The sequence below is a fragment of the Lithobates pipiens genome, unplaced genomic scaffold (genome assembly GCF_037356315.1).
Source record: "Lithobates pipiens isolate NorthernLeopardFrog02 unplaced genomic scaffold, aLitPip1_a1.2 Scaffold_3, whole genome shotgun sequence".
In the NCBI taxonomy this organism is placed as follows: domain Eukaryota; kingdom Metazoa; phylum Chordata; class Amphibia; order Anura; family Ranidae; genus Lithobates; species Lithobates pipiens.
Window position 1 is genome coordinate 18,659,716 of NW_027507790.1, and position 24,355 is coordinate 18,684,070.

The 24,355-nt window shown below is 43.1% G+C and overlaps 1 protein-coding gene across 1 annotated transcript in view; it reads right to left on the bottom strand.

The window, feature by feature from the left end:
• The window catches only part of LHFPL7 (LHFPL tetraspan subfamily member 7), a 51,063-nt gene extending 27,287 nt beyond the window's left edge, over window positions 1–23,776 (bottom strand). The window contains exon 1 of the mRNA XM_077461350.1: window positions 23,675–23,776. The gene's annotated coding sequence lies outside the window, so the exon portion shown is untranslated. The remainder of the gene's footprint in view (window positions 1–23,674) is intronic.
• Window positions 23,777–24,355: the final 579 nt, after the last annotated feature.

Genomic DNA, 24,355 nt, shown 5'->3' on the forward strand with positions numbered 1-24,355 from the left:
AATGGAGGGGGCCCCCAAATAATCCCTCCCTATCAGTTTACCCTTCTTTTCTAGATCTTTCTGAACCCTACACACCCTTCACTCTCTTTCTACATTCTCTTCTTTTTTTCCTTTCAACACGAGGCACCCCAGCCTTCAGGAGAAACAATGTTCAATTTGCCTCTTCACAGAATGCATTTTTTGCTGTGTGATATGTTTTATGGCATAGTAATGTGGCAGTTGAGTGTAACAGGAGTGTTTCCTATTCTAATCTTCTGTAGACTTGTGGAAGACCTCAATAAAAATTTACTATTTAAATAAAACACCACCTTAGGGAAGAAGTAGGGCATAGGCTAAGCACAGCATCTGCAAGATCAGATATGAAGACAGGGCTACCAACTTGGACATTCCCTGACCTGAAGAGAAAGCCACCAAAGGGTGACCTTTTCGGAAAGAATTAACAGCTGTGAAATGACAGCCAGACCACAGTCCAAAGAGTCCCAAAAGCTCCCCAAAGAATTAAAATGGCTCCAGTCCAGACCCAGTACAGAGAGAGACAAGAAAAAGTAGCACTTTCCACACCCACATGGCCATCACACAGGCCATGGGCACAAAGTCCTGCCCAGTTCCCTAAAAAGTGTAATAGCAGTGACAGAAAATTGGCTTGGAAGAAAAACCAATAAGTATAGTCCCCAAAAGGCTGACCTCACCTCCCACAGTATACCCACAGAGAGGGGAGAGCTATACACCACTACATAGTAGGAGGAGAGGAAAAAGAATAGATGTGACTCTCCACTTACCACACCTCTGCCCATCCTAAGGGCAACATTGTGACAGAACAGCCCGAGGCAGACTTGCCATATGTGTCCGTGTCCCCGAGAGCAAATATTTCACAGGCTGCCACTGACAGGGTGTGGCAGCCAAACATGCACGGAGCAAGGAACATCATGCACTCAATGGTTGGACCGGGGGAAACCACTAGGATCTATATTATCCAGCCTGTCACCCAGCCAGCAGCTTGATAGAAGATCATCTTTAGTTATAGAGATAAATAAAAAGGATTTCTTCCAAGGAAAAATATGGAAAATAATGAACTAAATTCCAGCATGAAAAATTAGGTATCTATTACACTATGCTAAATACTAAACACCTCAGGTAGTGAGGGGTGTGGGCCACCCCTAGGACGAGAATTTGTTTTGCACCTAGTTCCCTACATCTGCATGTGGCAGTTTTAACTAATCACGAAGAACAGAGAAAGCTATGTCCACCAATGAATGAAATAGAAGTTAGTGCAGCACTGTTGCTCTGTGGAAAGGGTAGTATTAGCTCGGCAACAATAATTCAAAGGTACAAGCATTTTGCTTTCCAAATCAATTCCATGGCAGTTTCCGGCCTCAGATTCAGATGCACAGGGCATATTTTTGTTTCTCAAAGGGCATAACATACGAAACACTTTCACCCTGGCAAATGTCTACTTTCCTAAGTCTAGTGAGATTTTGTTCCTTGACTCTGTATTGACCAGGTTGGAAGCATTTACTGAAGGGACCCTAAAATTGGGTGTTAATTTCAATCTTACAATAGACCCCTCTAAAGACACTTCTGGGGTCTCTCTCAGATGTCGACAGCAGGGCCATACTTAAAAAAAACTCTGCATGCTCATCAACTTAGATGTTTGGTACAAGATGCTCCCCAGGACAGGGACTATTTTTATTAGTCCCCTGTACATGGTTCTTATTCTTATAACTTTTTTTTTATTAAAGCATGCATCTTTACCCATGGTTACTGATGCTGGGTTAGGACATATTGCCGTATCTGATCATGCATCCTTTCATAGAGCTACAGTCATTTTGCATGCCTCATAAAGCCACATGGTGGAGCTTAAAAGATCATTCAACTTTCTGAACATGTTCCACCTGTATTTACAGTGTAACACGTTAAGCAACCTCTCTCCACACCACTGATCCCCCCTCACTGTGACAGCAGGCAGGGGATCTTCTCCCTGCACCCTCTGTCAAAATTTAAAAACCACATAGTCGTGCGGGGTTCTGCCCAAACTGCCATGTTCTTCATTCACAGAGTATTGTGAATATATGAACTACAAGTACCATCTTCCATTGCAACAGATGGCTTATAGTTCTCAATGAACTGCAAGGGTACCGATGAGTGCTCTTGCAATTTGATTCTTCCTGCTCTCCAGTAACTGTCTGTCTGTATGAGAGGTATGGGCAGAGAGCTAAAAGTAAATAGGCAGCACTCCAAACCGACAACACTTTTATTTTCATAAATTTATGAAAGGTAGCATCATATAAAGACAAAACAGTCAAACAGAGTACATGCACAGGACTTTCCCACAGTTCCTCTAGCTAGACAAAGACACACTTTCAGCTACAAGCATCATATACATTTTCATTAGAACAGGGGGGAGATCCATGCTAAAAGTACAGCAATAATCAAAGTTCAATACACATGGATAGATACCAGAAAAAAAAAGCGGTGGGAATCAGGTTTTGAATAAAAAACCCTTGTTGCCTCCCCAAGATTTACAAGGGACTACAGAATCCTCAAGGGCTTCCCACTGTGTCATGGACTCAATTTGTTTTTTAACCCTTGGTTTTCTTTCTGAGCCAGTTATTATGACCAAAGGTGGCAGAATTACAATCTTTTCTTCTTGATACTACAGATTTTTTTAACCATTTGGTCTGTTTGGATAACTTGCCTATTGATTGCATATTATACAGCATGGATGTGAATAGTTTATACACATCCATGGATTGATGGATTTGCATCTTCCTGCTGGCTTGATTAACTTTGCTATGCAGCTGGTGGAGATAGTTCTTACTCAAAACTACTTTGTTTTCAATAACCAATTTTTCCAGCAGCACAGCAATTAGTTAAATTTATGGCCTATTTTGAAGGAAATTGCATCTATAGCCATGATTCCTTTTTGTGTTCACACAAGGCGTGGATATATTGATGACATATTCTTCATATGGCAGGTGTCCGAATCTCGTGTGTTGTTACAATCAGCTTCTCTTTGGAGTATACCACCAATTCAGTTAACTTTCTTGATGTCCCGGTGACACAATTTGAAGGTAAAATCACGACGGATGTATATAAAAAGCCTACAGATAGGAATACTTGCATTATGATAGCTTTCATCCTGAGAAGTTAAAAGCAGGTTTTTCCCTATAGTCAATTCATTAGAAAACGCTGGATTTCCTCAACAGATTAAACGTTTTTGAGTTAAGCCTGGCTTATGATGAAGAACTTTGTTGAGCGGTGATACCCTCGTGCAGAATTAATAAAGCTTTGTCTAGAGATAGGGCATCCTTGGTTAAGTGTAACACAAAAGACCAAATGGATTGGAGGCAGAGTATATCTCCTCCCAGACCCCGGATAGGTATCGGGCCTGGCAGTGAGCCCTGAGACAACTTTCCCTTCTCCAGGTGGAAAACACTAAAAAGGCCCAGTTTTACTCTCAACAAAAGGTCTTTGAGTATGGGGATAAAATGGCCGCTTATTGGCGTGGTGGCAAAAAGCCATAGCTCCACAACTCACATTGCCAGTATGCGGGGGGCGAACGGCCAAGTCATAGTGGCTCCGGATCTTATAAATGAGCGCTTTATGCAGTTCTTTAAGGAGCTTTATGAGTCCAGGGTCAAATATCCCAGAGTGAGCTAACTACCTTTTTGTAGACCATTAAACTTCCCACACTAGATGGGGCGGACAGGGAATGCCTAGATGCGGATATATCTCTGGAGGAGATACAGACAGCTATTGGGAAATTACAGGTGGGTAAAACTCCAGGTTCAGATGGGCTCCCTGCTGAATTTTACTCAAACTTTGCAGAAACTGTAGCTCCCAAGCTTACAACCCTTTTTTCAGATTTGTCTTCCCTGGACACTCTTCCAGAATCCATGCATTGATTCCCAAGCCCGGCAAGAATACCCTGTGCCTCTTATAGGCCTATTTCTCTTTTAAATATTGATGCCAAAATTTTAGCGAAGATCTTGGCTGGTTGGCTGTCTACTGTTATTGAAGATCTGATTCCTGTTGACCAGACATGGTTCATGCCGGGTAAGGGAACAGACATAAACCTACGACACTCATTTCTCAATCCCACGCGACAACCAGAATCATTGCTTCATTAGACGCAGAAAAAGCGTTTGATTCAGTGGAATGGGTCTACCTATGGGAGGTTCTGAGGTTCTTGGTGGTCAGCAGAAAGAATGTTCTTTACAATAGTGGTCAGCAGAAAGAATGTTCCTTACACTGGTGGTGGTCAGTGGGAATAGTGTTTCTTACTTTGGTGGTCAGTGAGAATAATGATCCTTACATTGGTGGTCAGCGTAAAGAATGTTCCTTACATTGGTGGTCAGAGAGAATAATGTTTATTACATTGGTGGTCTGTAAGAATAATGTTTATTACATTGGTGGTCAATGAGAATAATGTTCCTTACATTGGTGGTCAGAGAGAATAATGTTCCTTACATTGGTGCTCATGGAGAATAATGTTCCTTACATTGGTGCTCAGAGAGAATAATGTTCCTTACATTGGTGGTCAGTGAGAATAATGTTACTTAAATTGGTGGTCAGTGAGAATAATGTTCCTTACATTTGTGGTCAGCAGAAAGAATGCTCCTTACATTGGTGTTAGTCAGTAAGAATAATGTTTATCACATTGGTGGTTAGAGAGAATAATGTTTCTTACATTGGTGGTCAGAGAGAATAATATTTCTTACATTGGTGGTCAGTGAGAATAATGTTCCTTACATTGGTGGTCAGTGAGAATAATGTTTATTACGTTGGTGGTCAGAGAGAATAATGTTTCTTACATTGGTGGTCAGTGAGAATAATGTTTCCTACATTGGTGGTCAGAGAGAATAATATTTCTTACATTGGTGGTCAGTGAGAATAATGTTCCTTACATTGGTGGTCAGTGAGAATAATGTTTATTACTTTGGTGGTCAGAGAGAATAATGTTTCTTACATTGGTGGTCAGTGAGAATAATGTTTCTTACATTGGTGGTCAGAGAGAATAATGTTTCTTACATTGGTGGTCAGTGAGAATAATGTTTCTTACATTGGTGGTCAGTGAGAATAATGTTTCTTACATTGGTGGTCAGAGAGAATAATGTTTCTTATATTGGTGGTCAAGACAGAGAGAATAGTGTTTCTCACATTGATGGTCAGAGAATAATGTTTCTTACATTGGTGGCCAGAGAGAATAATGTTTCTTACATTGGTGGTCAGGGCAGAGAGAATGTTTCTGAGATTGGTGGTCAGAGAGAATAACGTTTCTGACATTGGTGGTCAGAGAGAATAATGTTTCTTACATTGGTGGTCAAGACAGAGAGAATAATGTTTTTAACATTGGTGGTCAGAGAGAATAATGTTTTTTTACATTGGAGGTCAGTGAGAATAATGTTTCTTACATTGGTGGTCAGTGGGAAGGAGGAGGAGGAGGACACACTCAAGGAGCTCTCTGAGAACCAGCCTTTCAAACCTGGGCCTTGCCTGCTATCTTGGCCCAGGAATAATGCCTGATCCTGGGGGAGGGATACCCCTGATGATATGGGGCCTAGTGAGGAAGAGGTGGAGGACCTGACTGTGGGTCCAGGCCCTGGTATGGATGCAAATGTCTTCAGTCAGGAGATTATCAATCGTTTTAGGGCAATTGGAAGTGCTAAAGAAAAACTTCAAGTTTTGAAGGCTGAAAACAAATCCTTCAGAGCCAAATACTGCCAGGCCTGGAGTAAAAATCGTTTGGCCATGAGGCCAGGTTCACACCGGAGTGATGCGGGAATGCCGCAAATCCACGGCGTTTTCCCGCATCGCATGCCTCCCGCCGGCAGTTCACACTGCCCTATGCGGACTGCTAGGAGTGTCAGTGAAATGTTAATGACACCCCCAGATCAGTCCGCATATCGCAGTGCGATCTGCAAACTCGGACAGGAATCGGATCGCATGGTGTGAACACCCATGCGATCCGATTCTGCTGCGGACCAAAAAAAGGGTCCCGTGCGAGTTTGCAGCGGGTGCGATGTGAATTCAGCCATACTATCTGTATGGCTGAACTCGCATCGCACAGAGATCGGATGTGATTTGCACTGCAGTGCGGTGCGAATCACATCCGGTTCTCGCTTCCGCAGCAGTGTGAACCCAGCCTAAAGCCTGTGTTGCAGGAATTGGAAGAAAAGGTGAAGAAACAATCTTTATTATTGGAAAAGCTGAAAGACAGAAGTGGAGCGTTTAAAGAAAAGTTTGATAATGAGAGAAGATTTGCCAGCCAGACATCAGCAAGTTCCATGTATCAGCAGCCTCAGGTAATGGATGACCCAGGTCCACCTGCCTCTGCGCCTCTCTCCCATGTCAGGGCTTGGATTTGCCAGCGGCAACCAGCCAGGGGGTTGAGAGTAAGCATGGAACCCTGACCTTCATCCAGCAGATGGAGTCAGCCATGAGAGCAGATAAACTTGCTTTTTCTGATGATCCATCAGAAGTCCCTGAAGGTGAGCAGAGGAAATAAAAACCAGCAAAGCCAGTACAGGTGGAGAAATGCCAGTACACCATGCTGCCTTCCACTTCCAACGTGTCTGCTACACATTCTGTGGTGGATGGTGTCCTGGCTGAGGAGCAGAAAGAGAATGCCCTGTGCAAAGAGCTGCCTGTAGTTTCTGATGTGAAAGATCCCTCTGCAGACATGGAAGGAAAAGTCCTGACAGAGATGCCTTTGGACCATCAGAGGAATGCTGATGAACCTGCAGCAAGCACCCCAGACATGGATTTTTCTGATCATGTTTATGCTGAGACCTGTAGTTCCTCTGCTACGTTTGCTGCACAAGGTATGCTGGCTGCTTGCAAAGAGATTGCCTCACCTGAGTCTCCCCGTGTTCCAGCAGAGCTGATTGATGCTGGTGGAGGGGATCAGCATATTGCACCATGTGCAGTGGAAGCCATGGATGTTTCACCTGTTGCAGTGTCAGACCAGTCTGCACTTTCCCCTGCTGAAAGTCCTGTCCTGGTGGAAGAGAACAGGCCAGCTGAATCTTCCACTAGCACAGCAGTGGGAACTGACACTGTTGGGAAGGCTGCAGGAACTGTGAATATGCCAGCAAGTATTAAGAATGACAGTAATTATTAAATGAATGTGGTGGGTGGTGGTGAAGGGGTTAACACTGCTGGGAAAAAATAAAAATGACATTCCTCCCCCTGCTCAGCAGAGGAAAGACTCATCGATTGTGAAAACCAAATCTGTACAATCGATATGTGCTAGAAATGTGTCAGATGGTTCAAAACACACAAATGTTTTTTTCTGCTGGCAGGAATGTGGGGAATTACACCAAGGAGGGTGGAGGGAATGTTGTAAATTTTAGTGGTCACAATTTGGGGAGGTTTGGTGGTGGGATGGTTGGTGGGTACTGAGTAGAAATGTGGTTCAGTTGAAGTGGGAGGGGGAGGGGACCCCACCAGTAAGGGGGAGGGTGGCTGAGCTGGTTTTGGAAATGGGTTTTAAAGCCTTGGATATATTTGCTATAATTTGCCCAGTGGGGAGTTATGAATTTGATTTGTCCTTTGTCCTGAGGGTTTGGATTTATTTTGGGAGAGGTATAGGAGGTGCAAGGACCTTCTGCAGTGGAGTGGTTTGGTGCCAAAGGTGATTTTGTGGCAGCCTCTGATAAAATCTGTGACGATCCTGGTGTGTAACGAATCCATACCGGAGACTGATTTGATAGTATGGCTACGCCGATATGGTGAGGTTCTTACTCCACTGCGGAAGGTCCTTGATGAGCACGGGATATGGACAGGGGCCTGGACAGTGTCACTAAAATCGGGGGTGCTGGGCAATGTAGTTCAACACCTGCCCTGTTCAGCTTTTTTGGGGAGGGATAGGCTGACCATTTTTACCCATAAGAAGTGCTCACTATGCCAGGATCTGGACCATTTGGCTAAGGATTGTACCAAAATTCGTTGCAATTTTTGCCAAAAAGTTGGGTCATCCTTTTAGTCAGTTACAAAACTTGCAAGGACTGGAGGCTGAGTTGCAGAGGGTTGATAAGGAGCATGAGGCCTCAGAAACTGTTGTTGTCCCTCCTTCCTGTGTCTGGTACATCTGTTGTTTCAGAGTCTGTTTCCCCTAGTGATGTGGTCCCTGAGTCTGTCCCTCCTGTGTCTGTTACATCTGTTGTATCGTATTCTGTTTCCCCTAGTGATGTGGTCCCTGAGTCTGTCCCCCCTGTGGTAGTCCCTAATCCTTCTATATGTAGATCCTCCAGACTAGTAGAAGCTGCTGGGGGGAAGGGCAGGTTTCGCAGATCTTCCCACTCAGCCCCCAGTCCTTGTCCCTCAGTAGCGCAAACGTGATCAGGGGAATGTGGGGTGCTGGATGGAGGTGGGGCTAATGGAAGGGTGTCCATATCCCTTGTCTCACCCTCTGTTGAGGGGGATTCGGATGATGAGGGGTGGGAGAAGTTTAGGAGGAAGAAAAAGAAGAAGAGGAAGACAAGTAAAGTGGTAATTTCTACCTCAGAGTCAGACCAAGGAGGGTTCCTCTTGGCAACACTTTTTCAGTTTTTGTCAGGTGATGAGATGTCTGATATACCTTTCTCTTTATCATCCATGGATGAGGGGGAATCACGTAGTCTAAAGAAACGACTACCCCAATCATCATGATGGCAGTTCCCACTCCAATAAAGGTGGCGACCATTAATGTCGCCAGCAATAAATCTGCAAGAGCTCGTGATATTGCCTTATTTTTGCTCAGCGAGTTTGGTGCCGAGATTTTATTTTTGCAAGAGACCTGGCTCCATACTTTGGCCGATGTCCATCTAACAAAAAGGGAGTGGAGATGTGGCCCTTCCTTTTGGTCTCTTGCGGCTGAGCCCTGCAGTGGAGTTGCGGTTCTTTTTAAAGCCAATTTGGTAATGTGCTGGTGGATAATTGAGGTAGAAATGGGGAGATGCATGGTCTTGGATGTCTCTGTTAGGGGGCAAGACCTGCACCTGATCAATATCTATGGACCACAGAGGAAATGCCTCCTCACAGAGATCAAGCCCTTCCTTTTTACGTCCCAGCAGGTTGTCTTTGGAGGTGACTTTAACACCATAATTAGGCCTGAAGACAGGAGAGGCTCCATAGATAGGCTGGGTTACAATAGCATTTTTCTTAGAGATATGGTGAGACAAGCAGGCCGTGTAGATGTGCATAATAGGCACTGCACTGGCAGCACAGGATTCACATTTCAGAGAGGGAATAATCAGAGTAGGATAGATAGTTTTTTGTTTTTAAAGGAGAACTCTGCTTTATCAGCTCCTGAGTTGAAGGCAGTGGAGTTCTCTGACCACTGTATGCTGTCTGTGATGCCTCAGACACTCCACCCAGGGGAAGGAGTACCTGGAAACTGAATTTGTCTCTCCTGGAATATGTAGAGGTAAGACAATCCTTTGAGGATTTTTTTCAGGCACAGGTTTCTCTTCTGGACTTTTTCAGCATGAAGTCAGAGTGGTGGGAACTTGTGAAACAAAGGGCAATTCTACTTTTCAAGGCCATAAGTAAGAAGAAGCAGCTTTGTATGTACATTGCCTACCAGCATTTGTGGAGGAAGCTTGATCGTCTTGTCTCGTATAGAGGAGGTCCAGGGGAGATCTCTGAGGTGAAATTTCTTCTTAGGAAGTGTCAATACGACTGGCATGCCTGTTTGGTTCTGGAGAGGGATTATTGAGAATATCACTTACCTGATCCTTACCAGAACTGTAAGCAAGGCATAGCAGTTAGGAGTTAAGTCATAGGCCTGAGTGATAGTACGGGTTCCCTAGTGAAGTCCAGATCAGGGATCCTGGAGATTTTCAGATCATATTACGCTGACCTTCTGGGAAGAAAGGACCTTTGTCGGGACAGGATGGAAAGCTTTCTGGATTCTACTCCAGGATTGGGAAATGGTATGTTGCTTTTGATGGATTTGACAAAACCAATTTCAGTGGATGAGGTAGTTCACACTATAGAGAAGCAGGCTACCAAAAAATTTGCCTGGGCCAGATGGGTTGACAGCTGAATTCTACAAGTCTTTTAAGTCCATTATGGCTCCCTTTTTAGCAGAGGTTTATAACAGCTGTCTAGAAGAGGGTTCGCTCCCTCCCTCCATGAGGTAATCCGCTGTGATTCTTCTGTCAAAAGGTAAAGACCTTTCAATGATTGAGAACTGGCACCCCATTAGTCTTCTTAATTTTGATAGAAAGATCTTGGCGAAGATTCTTCTTTAGCGCTTGTCGTCAGTGGCTGGCGATTTGTTGTCCAGTCATCAGCACTGCTGGGTCTAAGGTAGAATGACCTTTTCAGCAGTTTTAGCTGTCCGGGGGGCTTTGGAACGATGCAGGGCTGCTGGATGGAGAAAGTACTTGCTGGCATTGGATCAGGCGAAGGCTTTTGATAGAGTCAATCACAAGTACCTGTATTTGCTACTTATATACTTATAGATTGGCTGAAGACATTATATAGGGGGGCTGAGAGCTTCCCACTGGTTAATGGTTGGGTTGGATGGCCTTTTGAGGTTGGCTTTGGTGTGCACCAGGGATGTCCTTTGAGCCCCCTGTTATATGTATTCGTAATCGACCCCTTCATAAAAAGACTAGAGAGTGGATCTTTGTGCGGGGTGCCTTTGGGCATTGCTGGTGTGCCGCCTTTGAAGGTCGTGGCCTATGCTACTGATGTGTCTGTTATTGTCACTGGAACGAAGGAGGTGCAGGAGGTGGTCTCTATGATAGAGCAGTACACGGAGGCTTCTGGTTCTAAAGTCAACCATGAAAAGAGTGACATTTTTTGGATGGGTGAGGAGGGTGAAGCTTCGAATATCCGGATGCCATCCCAGAGCCCCAGCAGGAAATGAACGTGTTAGGCATCAAATTTAGTCCCGGTGACTATGGTCATCGAAATTGGTAAAGCAGGTTGGTGTGTGCCTATTCCAAAGTAGCAAGCTCCCAGCTTTGTCTGTATCTTCCCAGCATCTCTCTATGCAAGGGCGAACAGCTGTTTTTTCCAACTGTTATAGGGAAATAGGCTGAACCTGATCAAACGCAATGTAACTTATCTGTCTAGGTGGGAGGATGGCCTAGGAATGGCCAACCCAATAATTTTCTTTTCTCTGCTTTTTAAAGTACAATCTTGGTAACATGCTAGCAGAAAACCCACCGGGAATGGGTGGGTATTTTTCAATCTTGTTTGTTGTTCAATCGATGCTGGGAAGATGGCGGGCCATGAAAAGTCTGAGAGTCTGACAAGGCAAGCTCCCGGCTTATGTTGCCCCTTGTCTGAAAATACTTCGGCAGTGGCAGGTGACGGTGGTGGATATCAAGTCCCTCCCCAGAAAGCTTCTGGAGAAGAGGATTTTGAGCTCTGCTTTCAGTGTGCCACTGGCCTTAAGGGATTGCCCGGCTCTGTAATGAGGGAGGGGTTGCGTTTAATCAATTTAGAAAGAATCCCTTTGAAGTTTAAGGATCAAGCCTGGCTCGCATTCCATGGAAGGCTGTATGTGAGAGGGAAGTTGAAGCATCACCCTGTGGATGATCGTGATTGTCCTAGAGCGGAGTGTGTTGGTAAAGTGGAGTCTATGAACTACTTTTTGCTGAAGTTTCTCTTTAACATAGAGGTGTATAAAAGGGTGGGGCGGGCTCTAGGCATCCCCTTTTTCTATAGCATGAGCTATGCGGAGTAGGTATTCGGGGCATTCCCGACTCGCTGGGATTTTGATTTCCATACACTTTTTCTAGTTAGTATAGTTGTCCGTTACTTCACATGGAATGCACCGTGCTAGATTACCCTGCAGAAGAAAGTCCTCTCTGTTGAGGTGGTTGTGCATGAAATTCTTGGTGAGGTTGGGAAAATTCGGGGTCTTGAGAAGGGCAGGGAGCCTCGGATGGTCTGAAAAGGGAGCGGTGGAATCAGGGCCATCTTTAATATTGATTGGACCCTAGGCAAAAAATTTCTTGGGGCCCCTCCCCCCCATGCAGTTTCACTCTCCACCTGCTCTGACACCTGAGACATACAATAAATAGCAGCTAGTAGCTCTGGTTGCCAGAGGTTACAGTGTATCATTACCGCTCACTGACTGGTTGCCAGTGGTTACAGTGTATCATTATCGCTCACTGACTGGTCGCCAAAGGTACAGCACATATTACGGCTCACTGATTAGTTGCTAGAGGTTACAGCACAAGATTTCTGCTTGTTGATTGGTTGCTAGAGATTACTGTGGATATGACCTCAGGGGGGCATTATATACATATCAAAGCTGCCGACTACCACTATTTACATATGAATTCCGGTAATTTACATGTAAATCATCTGTACACCACAATAGGGCAGAACTTCACACTGAGATATCAGGACATAGCACGGGACTAAAACCTCAAGGGACAAGGGAATTTAAATATTTGGCAAGTGTGAGGCAGCTGCTTTGGGCCCCACAACAATGACAGGGCCCAGGGCAGCTTCCCCTTTTGCCCTGCCTTAAAAACTGAATATCAGACCTATCTTTGGTGAACTGCCCTTCTCTGGGTGAGGAGCTCTTTTCTTTTTCTGTTTCTTTCACTCACTTAGCTTTTGTTGGTTAGTATCTTCTTTTTGAAGAAGGGCTGCATGCATAATGGTTGCGCGTTTGTTTCTTGACCTCGCAGGTTTGTCTGGTGCAGTGGTGTGAGTTGTAGTAAGATTTATCTTCCCCAGTAATGACATGATTATTTGAGATTTTTTGCTTTTGCTGCAAAGTCCTTCTTTGTTTGAGAGCAGATTTGCTATATTTATTAAAATTTTTATGTAAATATGTATATACTTATGTATATATTGAAAGAATATTAAATATTAAAGAAAAATTGAGAATAATGTTTCTTACATTGGTGGCCAGGACAGAGAGAATAATGTTTCTTACATTGGTAGTCAGAGAGAATAATGTTTCTTTTATTGGTGGTCATTGAGAATAAGGTTTCTTACATTGGTGGTCAGTGGAAAGAATGCCCCTTACATTGGTGGTCAACGGGAAGAATGCTCCTTACATTGGTGGCCCGTAGAAAGAATGCCCCTTACAATGGTGGTTAATGGGAGGAATGCCCCTTACATTGGTGGTCAGTGGGAAGAATGCCCCTTACATTGGTGGTCAGTGAAAATGATATAAAGTAAATAAAAATTATTTTAAAAACATGTAAAGCACACCCATGACCCCCGCACATGCTCTATATGAAAAGCTTTATGTAGGATGAGCACATGTATGTAAACAATAATTGCGCCACACATGTATGTTATCATAGGGAACGTTGGAGTAAGAGCAATTCTAGGGCCATTATTTTGTAACATGCTGGACAGAGCTTTTTTTTTTTTTTTTTTTGTATGTTTTTTATGAAACTGTTCAGCTAAGACATTTGTTGCACCTGTTATATTGTGTTAATTTATTAAATACTTAATTTTGGAAATGTACCATTGTTGCACTTTCTTTAACCACATGCCGACCGTGTTGCGTACATTTACTGTGGCACAATGGCACTGCTGCACGAAATCCCGTACCTGTATGGGGTGTGCCTGTGCGCCCCCGTGGCCATCAGATTTGCTTCAGAACCAATCAATCTTCAGGTCCAATGATTTATGGCCTGGACCTGCTGATCGGGTTCTGGCAAATTAAATCCTTCCCCTGCCTGAAAGTGTAAACACAGGCAGAGGAAGTGATATAATCATCTCACAGTAAGTTGCACCAACACTACACTAACACCAGTACATGTAGGCACACTTGTCACCCCCTGATTGCCCCCCCCCAGTTTACCCCTTCACTCCCTGTCACAGTGTCACCCAGTGCAGTGCTCATATTTTTCTTTGATCACTGTACTGGTGTCATTTGTGACACTATGTAGCGTTAGGGCAGTTAGTGGTAGGCCCAGGTAGCTTTAGGGTACCCCCTAACACCCCTAATAAGGGTTTAACCCCTTTATCACCCCCTGTCACCAGTGAACACCATATTAGTGTTACAGGTAACGCTGGTTAGTTAGTTATTTTTTATAGCATCAAGGTATCCGCTGTATATTACCTAAATAAAGGTATAACCCCCTGATCATCCAGCGGGTGATATCAGTTAGGTTTTAGCGGCAGTCAGGGTCTGCGTCGCCCAAGGCAGCGTCAGATTAGTGCCAGTACCGCTAACACCCACGCACGCACCATACACCTGCCTTAGTAGTATAGTGTCTGAACGGATCAATATCTCATCTGATCATATCTATACTAGCGTCCCCAGTAGTTTAGGGTTCCCAAAAATTCAGTGCTAGCAGTATCAACCCAGATACCTACTAGCACCTGCGTTTAGCTCCTCTGACCAGCCCATACTCAAGTGTAGTAGGAATCGATCACTGTCACTTACAAAACACTAAACATATAACTGCAGCATTCGCAGATTCAGGACTGATCCCTGCGAACGCTAACAGGTTTTTTTGGTAGCGTTTGAAGCAGTTGCTGACAGTCAGGTGCTCTTTTTTCCTGTGAGTCTCATTAGTGTACCAGTAAATTTAGAGCCCAAAATATCTAATCAATGGTACACTAGTGAAGAGGACTACACATTTCTGAGCATGACAGATGAGAGTGAAGAGGAACTTGCCCATCTGTCAGATTCAGGCTCAGAATATGATCCTGTAGACAGCAGCGCCAGCACCCTGTCAGACAGCTCTGACAACGGAATTGAGGTCCCTGCCAAGGTCAGACATACCCGACCCCGTTCTTCTGCTGTTATTGAGGTTCAAGAACCGTAGGGCTCTCGTATGGAGCAGAGAGCCAGTACTAGGGCCGCTCATCCTTCTGGTGAACTGGCAAGCACCAGCAGCCAAGTACATCCTGATCGTAGTCAAACCAGCACTGCAGTATCACATGGTGATGTGGCGAGTCCAATAAGTGCAGTTCAAGCTAGTGAGGTGGCTAGCACAACTAGTGTCCCATTGCCACCAAGAAGACAAAGACATGCCCTTCGAGCCCATAGTGCCCTTCCTGCTGCATTTGCCAATCCAAATTGGGAGCCCACCTCTTCTGCAGCACCTGTACTTTCCCCATTCACTGGCTAATCCAGAATTCAGGTGGAAACAGTTGATTTTACGTCACTTGCAATGCAATGCAATGCCAAGCTGCTGCTAACAAAGCAAACAGAATATTGGCATGCATTAAAAAGGGGATCAACTCCAGAGATAATGATAATTCTCCCACTCTACAAGACTTTGGTCCGGCCACATCTAGAGTATGCTGTCCAGTTCTGGGCACTGGTCCTCAGGAAGGATGTACTGGAAATGGAGTGAGTACAAAGAAGGGCAACAAAGAAGGTTCTTTACTGTAAGAGCGACAAGGATGTGGAACTCCCTTCCACAGGCGGTGGTCTCAGCGGGGAGCACCTGAACGGCCGCAACATACAGGGATATACAATGTAATACTGACATATGATCACACACATGGGTTGGACTTGATGGACTTGTGTCTTTTTTCAACCTCACCTACTATGCAACTATGTAACTTGATTTTTATTCGCAGTTTTTCACGGAAGATCTCTATAGATCTATTATGGACCAAAGCAATTTGTATGCTGGTCAATTCATCGCCGCTAATCCCCAGTTGACTCTTGCCATAGATTGCAGACCTATCACGCTCTCCGAATTTAAGACCTTCTTGGGCCTATCTCTCCTCATGGGCATAACTAAAAAAGTGAGTTGCGGTCACATAGGTCCACTGACCCAATTCACCATATGCCTTTGTTCTCTGCTTGCATGACCTGATCAAGTTGTCTGCGTTGATGAATCCCTGATTACGTTTTCTGTCCGCTTGTCATTCAAACAGTATTTTCCCTGCAAGCGTGCCAGATATAGGGTCAAGATTAGGGGTGCATCGGATCAAAAAACTCATGGACTGGATCGTTCCCCGGATCAGAGTCACGGATCGGATCATTTTTTGGATCAGCAAATAATAATTGAATTTGCAAAAACCTGTGAAAATTCCACCACCATATAGTCCCCACTGTAATATCCACAATCTCCCCCACTGTAATATCCACAGTCTCCCCCACTGTAATATCCATGTCATCACCCCCACTGTAATATCCATGTCATCTCTCCCACTGTAATATCCACGTCATCTCCCCCACTGTAATGGACATCTCCCCCACTGTAATATTGGCTGAGTATGGCTGGGTACAGCTGAGCATGGCTGGGTATCGCCGAGTATGGCTGGGTATTACAGAGTATTGCATAGTATGGCTGGGTATCACCAAGTATTGCAGAGTATGTCTGGATATGGTTGGATATTGGCAGAGTATTGGCAGGGTATGGCAGAGTTTTGGCAGGGTATTGCAGAGTTTTGGCAGGGTATTGGCAGAGTTTTGGAAGGGTATTGGCAGAGTATTGGCAGGGTATTGCAGAGTATTGGCAGGGTATGACAGAGTATTGGCAGGGTATTGACATGGTATTGCAGAGTATTGACATGGTATTGCAGGGTATTGGCAGGTTATTGCAGTGTATTGCATAGTATTGGCAGAGTATTGGCAGGGTATTGCAGAGTATTGGCAGGGTATTGCAGAGTATTGGCAGAGTATGGCAGGGTATTGGCAGAGTATGGAGGGGTGGCTTTGACTGCAATTGTCGCTGTGGGCACTGATCCAGCCCACAGCACTGTTTCCATCCAATCTATCCCCTCCACTGTACAGATCAGTACACAGAGGGGAGAGAGGAACCGGCATCACGTCATTTGACGGAGCGATGTAAATGGCCGCTGGGTGTACCAAGATGGCCGCCGCTCCAGAGCTAAGCCGAAGCCATGGCCTTTCCTAAGGCTGAGGCCATGGAGCGCTCCGCTGATCGCGACATGTGCCGATCCGAACAGGGTGACCCGTTCGGATCACGGATTGGTGACGATTCGTTGCACCCCTAGTCAAGATGTATAAGCCCTGTGACAGGGCAACGGGCTATACATATAGTTTTATGGTTTATGAGGGAAGAGATAGTTACGTAGAGCTAGAGAACTGCCCAGACTACATAGGGAGCGCTGGTAAGATTGTGTGGGACTTGGTGTCACCCTTATTCGGAAAGGGGTACCACTTGTATGTGGACAATTATTACACAAGTGTGCCACTTTTTAGTCACTTGTTTGAGCATAGAATTGGTGCATGTGGCACCGTGCGATCTAATCGTCGGGGCTTACTCCAACGCTTGTAGATTCCCATCTTAGGTGGGGGAGAGAGCCTGCTTGAGATGTAATAATTTGCTCACTGTGAAGTGGACGTATAATAAGCCCTTGTACACGCGGTCGGACATTCCAACCACAAAATCCGTCTGATTTTTTCAGACGGATTTTGTCCGAAACTGGTGTTGCATACACGCGGTCGGACAAAGTTGTCAGAAAATCCAATCGTTCAGAACGTGAAGACGTTCGTTCGTTACGATGGGACTACGTTCAGGCTAGTAACCAATAGCTTTAGTCTCCTAATTTGATCTGAGCATGCGTGGCACTTTGTCTGATCGGAATTCTCTACAAAACGTCAGATCGGATCATGTTGTCGGAAAATTTTATATCCAGCTCTCAAACTTTGTTGGTCGGACATTCCGACGAAAAAGTCAGATGGAGCCCACACACGGCCGGATTATCCGACAACACGGTCCAATCGGACATTTTCCGTCGGAATGTCTGACCGTGTGTACAAGGGCTAAGAATTTTTTCATTCTGTCCTCCCTTCACGCAGCCATAATGGTCCAAATTCAAATGGCAACTGGTGTTGTTGTGGAGAAACCCCTCTGTGTCCAAGAATACAACCTTAATATGGGAGGGGTGGACCTCAACAACCAGTTGATGGCGCTGTACTTAATTGCCCGTAAGGCTAGACGCTGGTATAAAAAAGTGTCTGTATGCTTATTCCAATTGGCACCCTCAATGACAATACCTCACTCTCTTACATAATTCCAGTATACTTCTGTTTGTTTAAAATCCAACCATCCTCTCCAAGTTCTATAGAATCTTTGTCTAGTCATTTTGTAAAGATATCAATTCTTCCATTACTCCAATTTTATCCACTTCTCTGAACCAATATGGTACTACTGCTGCTCTATATTTCTTCCTCGACTCCCCCGTAGCATGAAACAGACATTGCCAAGGATCCTGCGCAATCTCAACCCCAGTAATCTTTTTAATTATTTTCAATATCTCTTTCCAGAAAGGTTGGATCTCAGTACACTGCCACCATATGTGAGCATGTGTGTCCTCCAATCCACATTCCCTCCAGCATAGTGGAGATATTTCTGAACTAATCTTATGAAGTTTTATTGGGACATAATACCATTTCGTTAACAGTTTATAGTTAATTTCTTTTATTCTCGTATCGATTGCAGTTGAGTGTACACAATTCATGATTTTGTGTTTCATTTGCTCTGGTATAGATTGATCTAATTCCAGTTACCAACTCTCTCAAAGGCATAATGGCTCCAGACCCGGGGAGGATATCAACATTTCATATATATTAGATAATCTGTGGCCTCTTATCCCGCTTTGGTCCAATAAGCTTTCCCTTGGGGTAAGTTCCTTAATGGAGCGAAGGGGTTTTGGGAGAGTGTCTACAAAATGTTGGAGTTGCCTATAGCTCCGCATATCCCATGGTGTCTTCCCGTCTTCCCGTATTTCTCATGTAATTCACCTATTGAACACAGGGCATTTCCCTTCATAACATTTTTTAATCTTAAACTATCAGAGAATGTCCATCTCAGGTATAACTTATAGCTTATTCTCCTTCCCTGGTGGAAAATAATTTGTACCCGATAGGGGTAACAATGGATTGTTATATTGTCATAGCCTAGTTTTAAATAGGGTATCCCAAGCTCCTAAGGTTTCCTTTGTTATTTGCGCCACATCCCCGTGGAGATCCCTGTAATGCCTTGGTACCCACATTATTTGACTTAGGTATCTTCCACTTAAATTTTCTTCCATTGATACCCATTTTTTCTGAGATACACCATGGACCCAATCAATCGTCCTCCGTAGCACCGCTGCTTCATGGCACCTCTCAAAATCTGGGATATAACCCCCCCCCCCCCCTTAGACTGCAGTCTTGTCAGTTATCCATAGGAGATATGAGCTCTCCTATCTTTTGATATAAATTTTCCAACCAGCCTCTCGAGAGTCTTTAAATAGGCCCTCGGAATGTTTATTGGGAGAGTCTGAAATACATACAGAGCCCTTGACAGTGTCACAATCTTAATCGTATTTATCCTACCAAACCATGTCAATTTATTTACTGGATATCCCCCTCAGGTCTTGCTTAATTTTGTTTAATAAAGGTAAATAATTATACTGGTATAGATCTACTTCCAGAGTAGACAAGGAGATACCAAGGTACTGTAGGCCTCTACGCTTCCAAGCAAATGGGTACTAAAGTTTAAGAAACCTACTGTCTGCTATGGAAATAGAAACATTTAGTATTTCCGTATTCTCTTTATTAATCTTTAAATTTGAGATTTCTCCATAAATTTCAAACTCTGACATTATAATTGGGAGTGATTGTCCTGGATTGGAGACATACAGCATCACGTCGTCGGCAAATGCAGAAACTTTATGTTCTTGCCTGGCCAACTCCATCCCCCTAATTTCCTGATTTGCGCAGATAGTTGCCAAGAAAGGTTCTAAGGAGAGGACAAACAGTAATGGCAAAAGTGGGCAAAAGTGGTCAACCCTGACATGCACCATTGTACACTGCAAAGGTGCCCAAGAAGGTCCCGTTAACTCGTACCTGTGCAGTTGGTCTAGAATACAGTGCTTTGATCCATCTATACATTCGTGAGCCTATGGCTGTGTGTCTTAATGCCGCAAGTATATACTCCCAATCCAGTCTGTCAAAAGCCTTTTCGGCGTCTACTGATAGAAGTAACAGCGGTTTCTTTCCCCTTTTTGCTCCATGGATTAAAAGTACAGTTCTTATTACATTATCTCTCGCCTCTCTCCCTGGGATAAAGCCTGCCTGATCCATTTCTATCCATTTTGGGCTTCAGCCTCTCGGCCAATATCTTTGCATATATCTTTATATCTTCATTTATCAAAGATATCAGCCTATAGCTAGCACATACCTTCTTTAGCTATAAGGGTTATATGGGCACTCAATGCTTCTTGGCAAATCTCCTCACCTTTCCTGATTGAGTTCCTATATGACAAAAAATATGGAACTAAAATTCCTGAAAATTTCTTGTAGTATAGTGAAGTGAACCCATCTGGGCCTGGGCTTTTACCTACTCTGGTGTTCTTAATTGCCTGTTCTATTTCATTTTTTGATTTCCATGTCCAGTTTATTAAATCCTTCTTCTGACAAGACCGGGAACTTTATTTCCTTCATATAACATTTGGTAGTATTCTTGGAGAATCTTTGTAACTAATTTTAATTCACCTTTCTTATCTTTAATTTTTGCTATATAAGTTATATTCGGGTTATGTTCTAGATCTAATTATCCAGGTAACAGTTTTCCAGGCTTATTCCCCATTTCATAATATTTCTTACTTGTTTTATAAAATACCCATTTAGTATCCTGTTCTATCAGGTCTCTCAAGATTTCTCATTTTCTTGTCAGTATAGTCATAGTTTGATCTTCAAGTGATCTTTTATGTAACTGTTCCAAAGCCTGAATCTCTCCCAGTATACATTCGCCAAGGTATAGTCGATATTAAATAGGGACCCCTTGATGAATAAATATTGCCCCTCTGGGTCTGCCTCCACTGCCTTTAGTGTAAATCCTGTGTTCTTATCAAACCCGATTGCTGTCCCCCTAGATCCCCCTAGATTTTTTATTAGATGAGTAACTCTGCATCCATAAGGGAAAAATTTTAAATTCAAGGCCATTTTAAGTGGGTTTCTTGCAAGAAGACTATATTAGCCGAGAGTTCTTTCAGCTCGTATGGTATCTGATATCTTTCATTAGGGCTATTTAATCCACTCACATTATATTTGATTATTTTTAAGGGTGCCATGTTATAACCAAGAGCCCCATGCATCTTACAATGGTAGAAAAAATAATAACAAAGGGGAGAGATGGGGAATTTCCCCTTACTCCAGCAATGTACCACCTAAACATCACAAACAAACATCTAAATACCAACACATAACATTGTAGCATCCTAAAACCCTCGTCTTCCCCTCCCTCCTCCCTCCCTCTACATTGTAAACCAATGATGTGGCACATATCAAAGCACAGCCGAGCGTTCCGTTCGTATCTCGGACGTCACTTCCGGTGTCCCAATTTCCTCCTATTCCTATTTTGGAATAGGAGGAAATTGGGACACTGGAAGTGACGTCCGAGATACGAACGGAACGCTCGGCTGTGCTTTTATATGCAAACTATCTGTTGTATGTTTGTGAGTACCGCTCTATTTTTCTGGTTTTATTAATAAAAGTGCATACGTACTTCACCATTGGAGCCTACCTTTCCTTTTCCCTATGAGACCCTGTTATTTCATCAACTGATGTGGAGTAGGGATACACCGCCTGGATTTTGGGAAAATTATTTTCTGCTGTTTACCTTACAGCAGTAAGGTAAAGGGGCCACTCCACCTGATGTGTGTGGAACACTGAAGAGGCACAAGAGTTTGTACACACTGGCTGTTGGCACCCTCTATCTGGAAAAGCACCTTATGAATCACATGTCACCTTATTTTTTTATATAGAGACTCTGTTATTTATTTTTGTGTATCTGCTGTAGCGGCACTGTGTGACTCACGTGTGTGTCATTATTGATATATGTGTTTATTCCTTTTTGCTAATCTTTATCGTGGAAGAAGTCTTTTTGCACTTTATGATCTCACTAGCTTGAGTTTCGCATATGCGACTTTGAACTTATGAAGCACTGGACACTTTAATATTGTTTATATATTTCATGTTTTATTCCAGCACTTGACACTTTAACTCACTTATTGTTTTTAAGGGTGTAATAGTCGGTTTACACTATTGTTTATTTGTATGTAATTTGGTTACCCTAGGAATAACCCTTTAAGGGGGTTACTATTTAATAGCAAGCACTAGGCACTTTAGACCTATTTATTACTCTTAAGGTAGCGCATCACCACTTATTTGATTTTGTTATATGTTTATCAGTGGTAGGGCTTATACCTCTGTTGGTGGTTTGCTGCAACCTGCCCCTAGTATTTAGGTTTTATATGATAGCGCGGGGATACTCCAAATTTCTGCTGTCATCTTCTACATCTTACACCCCTGTCTCAAAGAGTTAGAAGAAGTCCTTGCTAATTCACTTACTAAATGCTGCCAAGGCTTGTATCTCTGGTGACTGGAAAAAAAATTCTACCCCTCTGAAACCCTAGCAGTAGTTTGTGAGGGTGAACAATATACAGACTGAAAAACCTTACCACAGCTCTCTGAGATAAATCTGCGGAATGGTTTTACTAGGAGGAATTCAAATGCTTGTCCCAATATGTACAATTAGGAGATGAATGTTCCACCTCCCACCTTCCCTTCCTCTTTTTTCTTCTCTCTCTCTGAGCTAAACCCCCCCCCCCCCCACCCTTTTACTAACTATCCTTCTTCAGTCCCTATATTGCCTTCTCCGTGTGTCTAGGGGTCATCCCCGATTAAACATGATGAAAACTAAGGGTTTCACTGAACGCATAATGTCATTTCCAACTGTCTATGCTAGTTTATACTGATGAGATGCTGTATATGCATGAATTGTATTTCTTACCCAACTACTGTATACCATTTCATGTATGCTTGAAAAGCGTGTGACGTACATTTAACAATGGCTGTGTTTTGCTGTTTTGGTGAATCGTACCTAATAAAAAAATAGTAATAAAAAAACAACTACCGCTAACACTTTCAAAGCATTTTTTAAAAGGTCTAAAGCACATGAATAAATCTGACCGTCAGCACCCTGCCATTATAATACTTTGTCCAAATATTACTTCTGCTAGACTATGTGGCCTGCTTGTAAATGTGAAAAAATAAATAAATAAAGGCATGTGAATTAAAAAAGGAATTTACGGTATATACTAAATATAATCTTTACAGGTGTTAGCCCTATACCATTATTATAATAAAAAAAATTCTCGCTATACAGTAGTTAAAAGGTCAAAAAAGATTGGCAGTTTACTTAAAAAGACAAATTTTAGCTTCTAACCTGTGTCTGTTTCTGGCCTGTGTGTATGTAGGACAGAAAAGAGATACTATTATTCATTTAGGAAGGCTGAAAGTAATTACAATCTCTAGCATTCAGTACAGGATAATTATATCTTGAAAAGTCCAAGCATTCATAACTTTTCAAATCGTTTTCAAATGCATTAACACGGAAATTCGGTAACAGCTCTTATTCAGATCTACAGATAGCAGCAGCGGTGAATGAATTTAGGCATAGGCAAATTTTTGAAATTATATTTACTCATCAGAAAGCATTCTAAAATATAAGTCTAGAGAACAGTTCCTTTATAGGAATGTATAAGCATTCATTTGTTGACAGCAACAAAATATCTCTGATCTCATTGTAAATAGCAATGCCAAGTGACAATATATTGTCTTTGGAGCACCTGAAGGTCAATTTAACTGGCAAGGCTGAAATTGGACTGATGAAGTGACAGAAAACATATAAGAAATTAAATAATTTGCATTTGAAGTCAATGGGTAAGTGAACACTGTATGACTATAAAATATATATTTTTTTGCCCAACTTACATTCAGTGAGAATCCTAAGCTGTGCGCCCCATCTTCTGAGCTTGTGCTTTCATTCTAATCATCTGCAGAGAATGACGCTTTTGAGCATTGGGTCCTAGAAATATAGCTGTTTGGTCCCTGTACTATCTCTATTGACTTTTCTACTTTGTTTGCTTTTCTGGCACAGATTAAAGAGGTAAATGTCCTTCAAGAGTGTGCTCACTTTTCTGTGGCATTAATCAAGCTTTTAAAATCCTCCCTGCCTTTTCATATTGTTTTTTTTTCCATGTTTAGATTACTGCACTAATACGGGGATTCACTTTAGTTCAAACTTTGCTATGGGAAAATCTGTGGCATTGTGGGTAATCATGCTTTTTAGATTGCTCATGTTACCACCACAGTGCTTTCAGTGCAAATTATTATTCAGGATTTATATATCGCCAACAGTTTGTGCAGCGCTTTACAGGGGGACAGACAGCACAGTTACAATACAATTCAATACAGGAGTGATCAGAGGGTCCTGCTCGTTGGAGCTTACAATCTAGAAGGAAGGGTCAAGAGGAACAAAACATAATATCTGTGGGGGATGATCACATGGAAAAAATGAAAATACAGTTGTTAGGTGTGGATAGGATAGGCTTCTCTGAAGAGGAGGGTTTTCAGGAATCGTCTAAAAGCTAAGCCCTTGTACACACGGTCGGA